This window comes from Schistocerca nitens, chromosome 7 (genome assembly GCF_023898315.1).
Source record: "Schistocerca nitens isolate TAMUIC-IGC-003100 chromosome 7, iqSchNite1.1, whole genome shotgun sequence".
NCBI lineage: Eukaryota > Metazoa > Arthropoda > Insecta > Orthoptera > Acrididae > Schistocerca > Schistocerca nitens.
In genome coordinates this window covers 423521625-423534843 of record NC_064620.1, presented here as the reverse complement: position 1 = coordinate 423534843, position 13219 = coordinate 423521625, and positions in this window count along the sequence as shown.

Sequence of the window (13219 nt, the reverse complement as noted above, 5' to 3'; positions counted from 1 at the left end):
ACGTAAATTTAAGTGTTAGGAGGAATCTTTCTGGAAGTACAATCTAAGACAAAAAAAAAAGACGCACCAGAAAGGAATTATTCCACTGTGACGGAAATCGGTGTATGTGATGAACATCTGTAGACAAACAATAAACAAATGACTATAATGTCATCAAAATTGGATGATTTATTCAAAAGAAAGAGCTTCACAAGCCGAGCAAGTTAGGTTGGTTCAGCTCTGTCCCTTATGCAAGCATTTATTCGCTTGGTGTTGATTGACAGAGGTGTTGGATATCCTCCTGAGGAATATCGTGCCAAATTCTGTGCAATTGGCAAGTTAAATTGTCAAAAACTCCTAAGGAATATCGTGCCAAATTCTGTGCAATTAGCAAGTTAAATTGTGAAAAACTCCTGAGGAATATCGTGTCAAATTCTGTGCAATTGGCAAGTTAAATTGTCAAAAACTCCTGAGGGATATCGTGCCAAATTCTGTGCAACTGGCAAGTTAAATTGTCAAAAACCCGAACTATTTGCAGACCCCTGCCCGCAGTGATCCAAACGTCCTCAATTGGGAACAGATCTGGCGACATTGCTGGCCAGGTGGGATTTTCAACCACGAAGACAAACAAACTCTCACTGTGTATGAGCGGGCATTTTCTTGCTGAAATATAAAAAATGGTTCAAATGGCTCTGAGCACCATGGGACTTAACTTCTAAGGTCATCAGTCCCCTAGAACTTAGAACTACTTAAACCTAACTAACCTAAGGACATCACACACATCCATGCCCGAAGCAGGATTCGAACCCGCGACCGTAATGTTCGCGCGGTTCTAGACTGTAGCGCCTAGAACCGCTCGGCCACACCGGCCGGCGCTGAAATATAAGCCCAGATTGGCTTGCCATGACGGTCAGCAATATCGTCGACATACCACTGCGCTGTAAGGGTGCCGCGGATGACAACCAAACGGGTACTGCTATGAAAAGGCACCCCAAACGATCACTGATGGTTGTAGGGTTGTATGGCGGGCGACAGTCAGGTTAGTATTCCACCACAGTCCGGGGCGTGTCCAGACACGTCTTCGTTGGTCATCGGGACTCAGTACTAAGCGGAACTCATCACTGAAGACAACCGGCCGCTGTGACCGGAACCGTGCTGCTTCTACGGTCGGAGGTTCGCATCCTGCCTCGGGAATGGATGTGTGTGATGTCCTTAGGTTAGTTAGGCTTAAGTAGTTCTAAGTCGAGGGGACTCATGACCTCAGATGTTAAGTCCCATAATGCTTAGAGCCATTTGAACTGAAGACAGTTCTACTTCAATGCGATTCCAGATAGAAGACGTGTTTGGAGATGCCCGTGACAGTAGTGGGATGCCAAGCTGACTTTCTCCTGCCATATGGTCCTAGAACCAGGAGTTATGGTCTGGATGCCATTCGTTCATAGGAAGACCCCTTTGGTTGTCATTGGCGACAGCCTTACAGCACAGCGGTTCGTCAACGATATGCCGTTGCCTCCTGATGGCAAGCCAATCTGGGCTTACATTTCGGAGGCATAATGCCCGCCCACACAAGGCGAGCGTTTCTACTGCCAAACTATACGTTGGCCAGAAAGGTCACCGGATCTCTCTCCAATTGAGAATATTTGAAGCATTTTAGGCAGGGTTCTGTAAGCACCTCTGGATTTTGATTGTCTAATGCGCCAGTTGGACAGAATTTGGATCGATATCCCTCAGGAAGAAATTCAACGACTATATCCGTCAATGACAAGCCGAATAACTGGTTGTATAAGGGCCAGAGGTGGAACAACACGTTGTTGACTTGCTCGATTTGTGACCATCTTTCTCTTGAATAAATTACCCAATTTTTCTGAAAGTACAATAATTTGTTTGGTTGTACATGTAAATCATACATACCAATTTCCGTCCTATTCGGAATTGCTTCATGGCACGTAGTTTCCTCCTTTTTCGTCTGTATTTGGAGTGTTGCCTTATACGGAAGACTATCGTGGGCGACAAACAATGTAGATAAGAATAGAACAGCTTTCGAAATATGGTGCTACAGAAGAATACTGGAGATTGAATGAGTCAGTCGAGATGCTAATGAAGAACTGGGGAGGAAAGAACTTCACGGCACAGCTCGACAAAAGCATTTAAAGGTTGATAGGAGACATTCTGAGCGATCAAGCAATCGTTAATTTAGTAACGGAGAGAAGAATGGGAGTTACAAATATTTTATGAGGGACCGAGACATGACTTCAGTAAAAAGGTTCAAGCGGATGTAATTTGTATTTAGCATGCACAGATAAGGTGTCTTCCACAGAGGTGCCTTGCATGCAGAGCTGCATCAGACCAGTCTTCGAAATGAATATAACAGCAGAAACAACGAGACAAACGCTCTGTTTGGACTAAACTAGCGCTAACACACCAGTGCGAATTTAGGCTCGGGTCAGAAGCCTCAGCAGATATGAGCCTCTTGTCGAATTCGCGCAGCAGCCGAGTAGCTGAATGTTTATCTCGCGATGTGACGGACCGCGCCTCCCAGGCATGTGTGCTGCCATCGCATGTGCCAAAAACTGCTGCGGACCGTTGGCAGCCTCCATACGGCAGATAACTCTGTCAGGCGGCTTCCCTTTTGCTTCACGTCAGTACTACTTCCCACACTGAATGTGTACTGGGTAGGCAGCTGCCCCGACCAGATATCGAGACTAAAAAATAATGGAGATTTTCTTCTCGTTGTGCAAAAAATGGAATCTAACTCAAATACAAAAGCGTGCCTATTTCCAATGCCAACATAAAAGTTTCGCAAAGGCAAACTAGTATTTACTATTGATTCTCTTGAAAACTTTGAAACCAATAACTATAACCGTAATCTGAAAGAATAAAAAAACAACTGCCAGCAGCGGTACAGGTCTCCTTTCACAATATTGCAAAAAAAAAAAAAAAAAAAAAAAAAAAGCAATCCATCTTCAGGCCACGAGTGGCTACCAGGACTATCCGACCGCCGTGTCATCCTCGGTGGAGCATGCGGATAGGAGGGGCGTGGGGTCAGCACACCGCTCTCCCGGTCGTAAGATGGTATTCTTGACCGAAGCCGCTATTATTCGTTCGAGTAGCTCCTCAATTGGCATCACGAGGCTGAGTGCACCTCGAAAAATGGCAACAACGCATGGCAGCCCGGGTTGTCACCCATACAAATGCCGACCACGCCCGACAGCGCTTTACTTCGGTGATCTCACGGGAACCGGTATATCCACTGCGACAAGGCCGTTGCCTGTTCGTAATATAGCAACTGAAAGTAATTCTCTCATCAAGAAAAAACCCAAACATCAAAGCAAAGTACAGTATTAAGAATATTACAGTTAGATCAAGTGGATGTCCCTACTGTTGCAGCTTCTGCAGTACTTGTTAGCAGCAGACACAGTGGCTGCGCCAAAGACTAAGACGGCATGGAGTTTTACAATTATTTATTGAACTTTCTTTACAATTTCTCCCTCGTCGTCGCTGCCCAGCCCTGCAGATCCCTCCGCCTGGCTGCTGCTGTGTAGATTCTCCGACAATACATGCAATGCGCGCCGCTGATCGCACTCGGGGGCCACAGGCCACCAGTGCTCTGCTTAAGCCAAGATGCCCTGTGGTTGAGATGAACTCGTCGCCGCTTGGCGCCCCACGGAGCCGCGTCGCCATGAGGTCAGCTGCCGACGCGTGCCTCACCAGCGGCTGGGAAGCCGTCAGTCGCGATGTCCGCGAGGTCCCGTCATGGACGGACCACGGGCCGTGGGGCCGGGTTGCCGTGAAATCCGGGTGTCAGTCCCCGGCGGCACCTGTGACCAAGACCGCGCTGCGGCCGGTCCTGCTACAAGTAGTTAGTTAGCCATGGTGCCGACCGAACTCGGGCCGACATCCAGAGCTGAAGGTGACATCTGGTGGCGAACGGGTGACTCCTGCGAGCTGGAACAGACTTCCAGAATCGTCACCTATGGAGATTGAACCCTCGGACACGGACCACGTTCCTCGTCAGATCAGAACTGCTTCCTAATGGCTTCTGTCTGTTGCTGCCTGCGCTCCACTATTTATATCCGGAAGGAGGGCGGTTTTTACCCTCGGTGGTAGCTTTTTGTTATTACTCCCGCAGTATATTGCAGCGTAACGTAGCATGCTGGCCTCACTTCCCCTTACTGAGCATTCTCCAGGCTTCGCTCGGCCCTCGGTCTGTGTGCATCCTTGCGTCAGTCAGCTGTTAGACTGCTTCTGTCAGCAAGGCTATCTGTGCCGTGCTTACTTCGCAACGCCTCAGTCGCTGGCTGCCTCTGTTTTGCCATTCTCCACTGCTTGAAGCAACGCTTACTACATGTGGCTGCAACACTACTAATAGTAAGTTAATTTTATTTGAGATGCATAGCTTCCTTGCTAGTATAAGCTGTATTGTGTATTAGGGACTGAATCGCTGCTGACACTGGTCCTTTTCATCCCCTCACAAAGCATTTGCCTTAATCAATAGTTCCCAAGGACAATATTCTCAAAGTACTTGGCGAAAACACATGTTTGGAGTCGTTGGTAGGCATAAAACGTCGTCCAAAATGATACTGAATTCGTTCTCAGAAAATTATTTTGAACAATTAGTTCAGGAGCCCACTCGATGTGTAAATGGTTGCGAAAACATACTTGACACCTTAGCAACAAAATAATAATCCTCAGCTTATAGGTAGAATCATGATGGATGAAGAGATTAGTGGCCACAAAGTTACTGTAGCGAGACTGAATACCGTAACATCCAAACCCACGAAAAATAAAACGAAAATGCTCTGTCTAAAAAGTAGATAAAATTCGTTTGACGCCTTCCTAAGAGACGGTCTCCATTCCTTCCAATACGATTGTGTAAGCGTAGACCAGACGCGGTTTGAATTCAGAGAGATAGTATGGACGGCACCTGAGAGATATTTACCAAATAAATGAATATGAGGTGGTACTGATCCCCCACGATACCCAAAACAGGTGAAACACTATTGTACCTGCCTCGAGATGACTGGATGTTTGTGCTGTTCTCATCATTCATGGCAGTGGCAGATTGGACTGAGCCAAGGTTGGGAATTTGTACGGGCGCTGATAACTGCGCAGTTCAGCGCCCCAAAACCCAAACAGCATCTTCATCGTCATCATTATCAACAACAACACTATTGTAGAAGCAACGAAAAACGCATGTGAAATTTAAAAGAACGAAAAATCCCCAGGGTTGGTGTAGTTTTACAGAAGCTCGAAATTCGCGCAAACTTCAATGCGAGATGCTTTTAATAGTTTCCACAACGAAATCTTCTCTCGAAATCTGGCAGAAAACCCAAAGAGATTCTCACCGTATGTGAAGTACACTGTGGCGACCGCGTCCGGCCATCCTGATTTAGGTTTTCCGTGATTTCGCTAAATCACTTCAGGCAAGTTCCAGGATGGTTCCTTTGAAAGCTCACGGCCGACTTTCTTCCCCACCATTCCCTAATCCGATGGGACAGATGACATCGCTGTTTGGTCCCTTCCCCCAAATCAATCAACCAACCAACCTATCTGTGGCACGACGCGATCAATACCTTCACTGCGCGATAACATGGTGATTTTACTGATGAAAGTGCCACTAAAGCGGAGTTATTAAATACGGTTTTCCAAAATTTCTCAACCATAGAAGACGAAGTAAATATTGCAGAATTCTAATCAAGAATAACTACCAACGTGAGTAATTTACACGTAGATATCGCCGGTGCAGCGTAGCAGCTTATATCACATAATAATGACAACGCCTCTGGCCTAGATTCTATAGTAATCAGGTTCCTTTCAGAGTAAGCTAGTATAATAGCTCCAACTTTGCAATCGTATGCAACCGCTCGCTCATTGAAAGATCCATACCAAAAGATTGGTAAGTTACAGAAGTTACACCAATACCCAAGAAAGGAAACAGGGGTAATCCGCTGAATTACAGACCATATCACAAACGTTGACTAGCAGTATAATTTTGGAGCATACAGTGTGTTCGAACCTTATGAATCACCTGGAATAAAACGATTTATTGACAAATACTCACAATGGTTTTAGAAAATATATTTCTTGTGAAAAACAACTAGCTTTTTAGTCTCACGAAGTAATGAATGCTATCGACAGGAGATGTAAAATTGATTCCATATTTTTAGGTTTCCAGAAGGCTTTTGACACAGTGAAAGACGTCCACTTCATTCACCATTCAGTGCTCGTTTTTCATATTTCTAATCCCAGCATTCTGGTATTCGGTAATACAATAATTCAGGCCCTGTTAATAATTTCTGTTGGTTTCCTAATTTATTTGATGATGTTCACAGTTTGTCTCACACCGATCAGTGAGAGGAGCTTCGCGCTAGGAATTTTCGTTATTGATGGGCGAGGGCAGCAGTCTTCCTAGCAGCCATGATGGCTTCCCGTTTCCCATCCTTTTTCCGATCGCCAGGGTAGCACGTGGTGTCGTTTGAATGTTCAGTAGTGGCCAAAGTTTCTCCTGTTCTCAGTTCCCCAACCTGTCTTACCAACCTTGTAACTGCTATTTCCGCTCGATTTTAACGTCGCGAGGTCGCCTCCCTGTGAGATGCCGGCCCTCTGACTGGCCGGTTCAGGTGCGCGCCCGTTTTTCGCGCGTAGGCACCAACCGCCCTCGGCGAGTGGATAGTGGACAAAGGGGCAGTAGGGCAGTTCTGGTGTGACCGTGCCAGAGACTGGACGTGCTGCTTCCAGAAGAGGAAGTTCCGGTAGGCATGAGCGCCGACGTGCACTGTAGCTTCGCGCCCTGCGGCCCAGAAGGAACCTCATAGGTGATTTTACTGATGTGCATCCCTTAAATTACGGTTTACGCAATAAGACTGTAGATTTTCCTTGTACAGTTGGGCATATTAGTGCGCGATGTGTTGGTTAGTCACAATAGCTTGCAGTTCGGCATTAAAGTGTATACTTTCATGCTCACTTTTTCGTTTCGTCTGGCAGAAGCTCTTTCAGTTCTCCCGTGCAAAATTTGACTCAGAATTTAGGTCTTCCTAGCTTGAAAACTTGTGCCCTTTGTCCTACGCCACGTGGCGAGTGTCTGACGCCCCTTCATGTTTCGCTACCGAAGTCGGATCGCGAGCCAAAGTTATCTAGTGTCGCCCGTATGAATAGTTTCGCGTCTTGCTGGTTTTATTCCTTTAGTACAGGAGGCTACCTAGCGATTCACACACAGTAGCATCTTTCTTAGTCTTTGGATGATTCACGGTGGTGGTCGTTGCATGCCTGCAACCCCTTCCTTTACTAAATTGAGCTCCATTTGATAATACGGCGATCGTTCCTAACATTATTCCTTTTCTCCTCCTGTCGTGGCTTATTATAAACGTACGTTGGGGCAGGCTGCTGAACTCAATTCTTTCTTCCCCCACCCCCATTTGATTGTATTATTGTTCAATTTTCAACTGTTAAATAAATGAGTCCTTTAATCTTTACATTCTCCCTTTCATTACGTGAAATCACCCTTAGTGTCACAGTAGAATAACGCAGAACTATAACGGTTGCTATAAGGTCGTGCAGGTCTCGCGCCTTTAATGAAAGGATAAAGACTCAATATCGCGACCCTGGCACGACCATTGCACGCATGGTACCGATAATAGTAATAATAATTTTCAATTATCCCTCATTGATTGTCACAGTAGAATAATGCAGAACTATAACGGTTACTATAAGGTCGTGCAGGTCTCGCGCCTTTAATGATAGGATAAAGACTCAATATCGCGACCCTGGCACGACCATTGCACGCATGGTACCGATAATAGTAATAATAATTTTCAATTATCCCTCATTGATAAACTGGGAAGTGTTCACGGCTCAGTGTGAGTACGTGAGCACTAAATCCACTTCATGTGATGGATGTAATGACCTCTGTTTTACCTTGCTGGTTTAAGAAAAATATCAAAATTACAGCCCCTACAGCAAGGGACAGTAACCTGTAAAATAAAACGAGCCACCGCTTTTAACCGTTCCTCACAATACACTTCTAATCAAATTGCGTGCCTCTGGAGTATCGCCTCACTTGTGCGACTGGACTCTTGAGTTCTTGTCACAAAGATCACAGTTATATGTAACTGACGGAAAGTTATCGAATCAAACAGAAGTAATATCCAGCGTTCCCCAAGGAAGTGTTACAGGCTGTCTGCTCTTGATGATCGACATAAACAATTTGGGACACGATCTGAACAGCCCCGTTAGATTGTTTGCAAATGATCCTGTCATTTGCCGTCTTGTAATGTCATCAGACGGTCAAAACCAAATGCAAAAGGATTTTGACAAGGTACCTGTATAGCGCAAAAATAGACAATTGACTAAGTAATGAAACGTGTAAAGTCATTCACATGAGCGCTAAAAGAAATCCGCTAAATTTCGGTTACTCGATAAATCACACAAATCTAAAGGCTGTAAATTGAACTAAATACTTAGGGATTACAAAATGGTTCCAATGGCTCTGGGCACTATGGGACTTAACTACTGAGGTCATCAGTCTCCTAGAACTTAGAACTACTTAAACCTAACTAACCTAAGGACATCACACACATCCATGCCCGAGACAGGATTCGAACCTGCGACCGTAGCGGTCACGCGGTTCCAAACTGACGCGCTTAGAACCGCACGGCCACACCGGCCGGCTTAGGGATTACAGCTACGAATATCTTAAATTGGAACGATTACATTATGTTGTTGGGAATGCAAGCCAAAGAGTGCAACTTCTTAGCAGAACACTGTTAGAATTGACGGTGAACGTCAAAAAAGTTCAAAGAAGGGCAGCTCGTTTTGTGTTATCGCGGAATAGGGGAGAGAGTGCTACGGATATGATAAGCGAACTGGGGCGGCACTCATTATAATAAAGGCGTTTTTCGTTTTGCAGGATCTCTTCGTGAAATTTCCATCACGAACTTTCTCATTCGATTGCGAAAATATTCTGTTGGCGCTCGCTTACGTAGGGAGAAATGATCTTCATGATACAATAAGAAAAACCAGAGCTTGCGCAGAAAAATTGGAGTGCTCGTGTTTCCCGTGCGCCTTTCGTGAGTGGAACAGTAGATAAATAGCTTGAAGGTGGTTCGATGAACCCTCTGCCTGACACTTAATTGTGACTTGAGGAGTAATCACGTAGATGTAGATGTAAACATATCAAAAAATGTTTTCATCGCCCCGGTTCTCAGAACTCCTGAAGATAGACGGTGACTGTGGATATTGTATCACAGCCACTGTCCGTTTGACTGTTCAGAGTCGTCACTAAACCCTCCCAAAGATGTAAAAAACCATGCATGAGCAGCGCCTTTTAGACGGAGGAGGTCCGACAGCCAATCAGTTCCAGTAATTACACCAGGAAGGAGGTATACGGCTCGTGTTGTCTGTAGTTCAACCACGCCTAGACGGTCAGTACCGCGGTTCGATCGCGCCCGCATTGTTACTTTGTGCCAGGAAGGGGTGTCAACAAGGGAAGTGTCCAGGCGTCTCGGAGTGAACCAAAGCTATGTTGTTTAGACATGGAGGAGATACAGAGAGACAGTAACTGTCGATGACATGCCTCGCTCAGGCCGCCCAAGGGCTACGGCTGCATTGGATGACCGCTACCTACGGATTATAGCACGGAGGAACCCTGACAGCAACGCCACCATGTTGAATAATGCTTTTCGTGCAGCCACAGGAAGTCGTATTACGACTCAAACCGTGCGCAATAGGCTGCATGATGCGCAACTTCACTCCCGGCGTCCATGGCGGGGTCCATCGTTGCAACCACGACATCATGCAGCGTTGTACAGATGGGCCCAACAACATGTCGAATGGACTGCTCAGGATTGGCATCACGTTCTCTTCACCGATGAGTGTCGCATATGCCTTCAACCAGACAATCGTCGGAGGCGTGTTTGGAGGCAACCCGGTCAGGATGAACGCCTTAGACACTGTCCAGCGAGTGCAGGAAGGTGGAGGTTCCCTGCTGTTTTGGGGTGGCATTATGTGGGACCAACGTACGCTGCTGGTGGTTATGGAAGGCTCCGTAATGAGTGTACGATACGTGAATGCCAACCGCCGACCGATAGTGCAACCATATCAGCAGCATATTGGCGAGGCATTCGTCTTCATGGAGGACAATTCGCGCCCCCATCGTGCACATCTTATGAGTGACTTCCTACAGGATAACGACATCGCTCGACTAGAGTGGCCAGCATGTTCTCCAGATCTGAACCTTATCGAACACGCCTGGGGTAGATTGAAAAGGGTTGTTTAAGTATGACGTGACCCACCAACCACTCTGAGGGAACGACGCCGAATCGCCGTTGAGTAATGGGACAATCTGGACCAACAGCGCCTTGATGAACTTGTGGATAGTCTAGTGTGCATCAATGCAAGATGACGTGCTACTGGGTATTAGAGGTACCGATGCGTACAGAAATCTGGACCACCACCTCTGAAGGTCTGGCTGTAGGGTGGTACCACGTGCAATGTGTGGTTTTCATGAGCAATAAAAAGGGCGGAAATGATGTTTATGTTGATCTCTATTCCAATTTTCTGTACAAATACGCCCCAAAGCACAATTAAATTATCCTTGGTAAATCTTTGTGCTTATTTCCGGTATACAAGATACTCGGCAAAGGGACCGCCAGAAGCGTAGGCACTATGGCGCAACGGATAGCACATAAAACTGCGAATGAAGGGAACCCAGATTGAAATCGTAGAAGAGTCATACATTTTTAAAAGTTTTGCTCGAAATGTGAAAATAGCGTTAACAAGAACTCGCTGTAGTAGTTGTTTCCATGGTGGGATTGATCTCTCTGAGAAATGGACAACAGAGGATAAATGCATTTACTCTGCTTATAACAATTACCTATTTTGGAAAGTGTTGTTAGTATTGAATATATCACCATACTCCTGCAGTACAATAAGATGCAGGACGATGAAGTTTTGTATGCGGAAAGATATAAAGCATATACAACATGCAGGTAGTACAAAGGTAAGGGCTGTTTGTGAGTGTAAATTAACATCAGTGTCTGAAGGAGACTTAATTTCATCTTATGTAAGATGATGAAACTTCAGAAGCTTAAACGATAAGGGTCCTAGCCGGACGGTATGAAGATCAAAAACCATCGTTTCTAATGAAGGAAACAATCACATTAACCAGAAAATATCGTTTTGAACATGACGTGTGTGAATAGCTATTGCAAATGTAAGCGCATATAAAGGCCAACGAAAACAGAATAACACTCTGTTTCTAAACGGTGCGGTGAAGTTTTGTAACTGTGGTTTTATTTCAAGTGAAGGCGCAGCGATTTGTTTCATAAATAAGTTAGAATGTTATAGCAGGGTACATTCGACGGTCCATCGCTCTACCAACCAAGCTATAAATGACGTGCAAAGAAACAACTATAATGATAATTTTTACTAAGAGTTTAATTTCGTCGACTGACGCTATTGTTCTTTGTAACAGTGGGAAAGCGTTGCTCGGAGGTAAATTAATGTTAACTTTAGGGTGCAAGACATTTTTAATTGAGTATGTAAACTTGGAACTCTACGTGGTGACTTTTTTCTGTAAGTGCAACCAGTTTTTACGCACCTTCTCGTTCCCTGAAACACTAAATAACAGTGTAGCTGGGATTCAGTCATAAATTTTTTTTGAAAGACATCGTCTTTACGCCAGTTCTGTCTGTCTGTAACAGTCAATGGCGTGAAGATGATGTCCTTAAAAAAAGTATTTCAAGAGTTTTTATGGATGTATTTGTACAGTGTGGTACTATGATCCATTTATAAGCCTTTTCCTGAAACGTAAATTTAAAAAAAAACAAGACATCACTGTGAATTAGCTTTATGCTAGATGGAGCAGCGAGCTAGCCACTGACGTCGCAGGATCACATGACTCGAATGGAACGTGTTAGCGGGTTTCAAATTATTTGAATTTCATTTAAATTTTTATAAAATAATACTGAATTTCAATAAGGGGAAAAGCATGTTATGAGCATAAAATGACATAATTAACTGTTTAGGACGATTTCCAGACAACTGTCAAATACCGTGTTATGGACGGCTGTAGAGGCAACATGGCTCAGTATTTCTACAGAGGACTTCCGATGACTTGTTGAACCCGTGCCACGACGAGCTGCTGCATTACCCCGGGCAAAAGGTGGTCCGACAAAATAATAACGAGGTGTTGTTTGTTGTTGTGGTCTTTAGTCCTGAGACTGGTTTGATGCAGCTCTCTTTGGCTCCCTCTACGATTTTTACCCTCCACGCTGCTCTCCAACGCCAAATTTGTGATCCCTTGATGCCTCAGAACATGTCCTACCAACCGGTCCCTTCTTCTTGTCAAGTTATGACACAAACTCCTCTTCTCCCCAATTCTATTCAATACCTCCTCATTAGTTATGTGATCTACCCATCTAATCTTCAGGATCCTTCTGTAGCACCACATTTCGAAAGCTTTTATTCTTTTTTTGTCCAAACTATTTATCGTCCACGTTTCACTTCCATACATGGCAAAACTTTCAGAAAAGACTTTCTGATACTTAAATCTATACTCGATGTTAACAAATTTCTCTTCTTCAGAAACGCTTTCCTTGCCATTCCTTGCCCTCAGCATCACCCGATTTAATTCGACTACATTCCATTATCCTCGATTTGCTTTTGTTGATGTTCATCTTATATCCTCCTTTCAAGACACTGTCCATTCCGTTCAGCTGCTCTTCCAGGTCCTTTGCTGTCTCTGACAGAATTACAATGTCATCGGCGAACTTCAAAGTTTTAATTTCTTCTCCATAGACTTTAATTTCTACTCCGAATTTTTCTTTTGTATCCTAGATTGAATAACATTGGGGATAGGCCACAACCCTGTCTCACTCCCTTCCCAACCACTGCTTCCCTTTCATGCCCCTCGACTATTATAACTGCCATCTGGTTTCTGTGCAAATTGTAAATGGCCTTTCGCTCCCTGTATCTTGCCCCTGCCACCTTCAGAATTTGAAAGAGAGTATTCCAGTCAACATTGTTAAAAGCTTTCTCTAAGTCTACAAATGCTAGAAACGTAGGTTTGCCTTTCCTTAATCTATTTTCTAAGATAAGTCGTAGGGTCAGTATTGCCTCGTGTTCCAACATTTCTACGGAATCCAAACTGATCTTCCCCTAGGTCGGCTTCTACTAGTTTTTCCATTCGTCTGTAAAGAATTCGTGTTAGTATTTTGCAGCCGTGGCTTATTAAACTGATAAA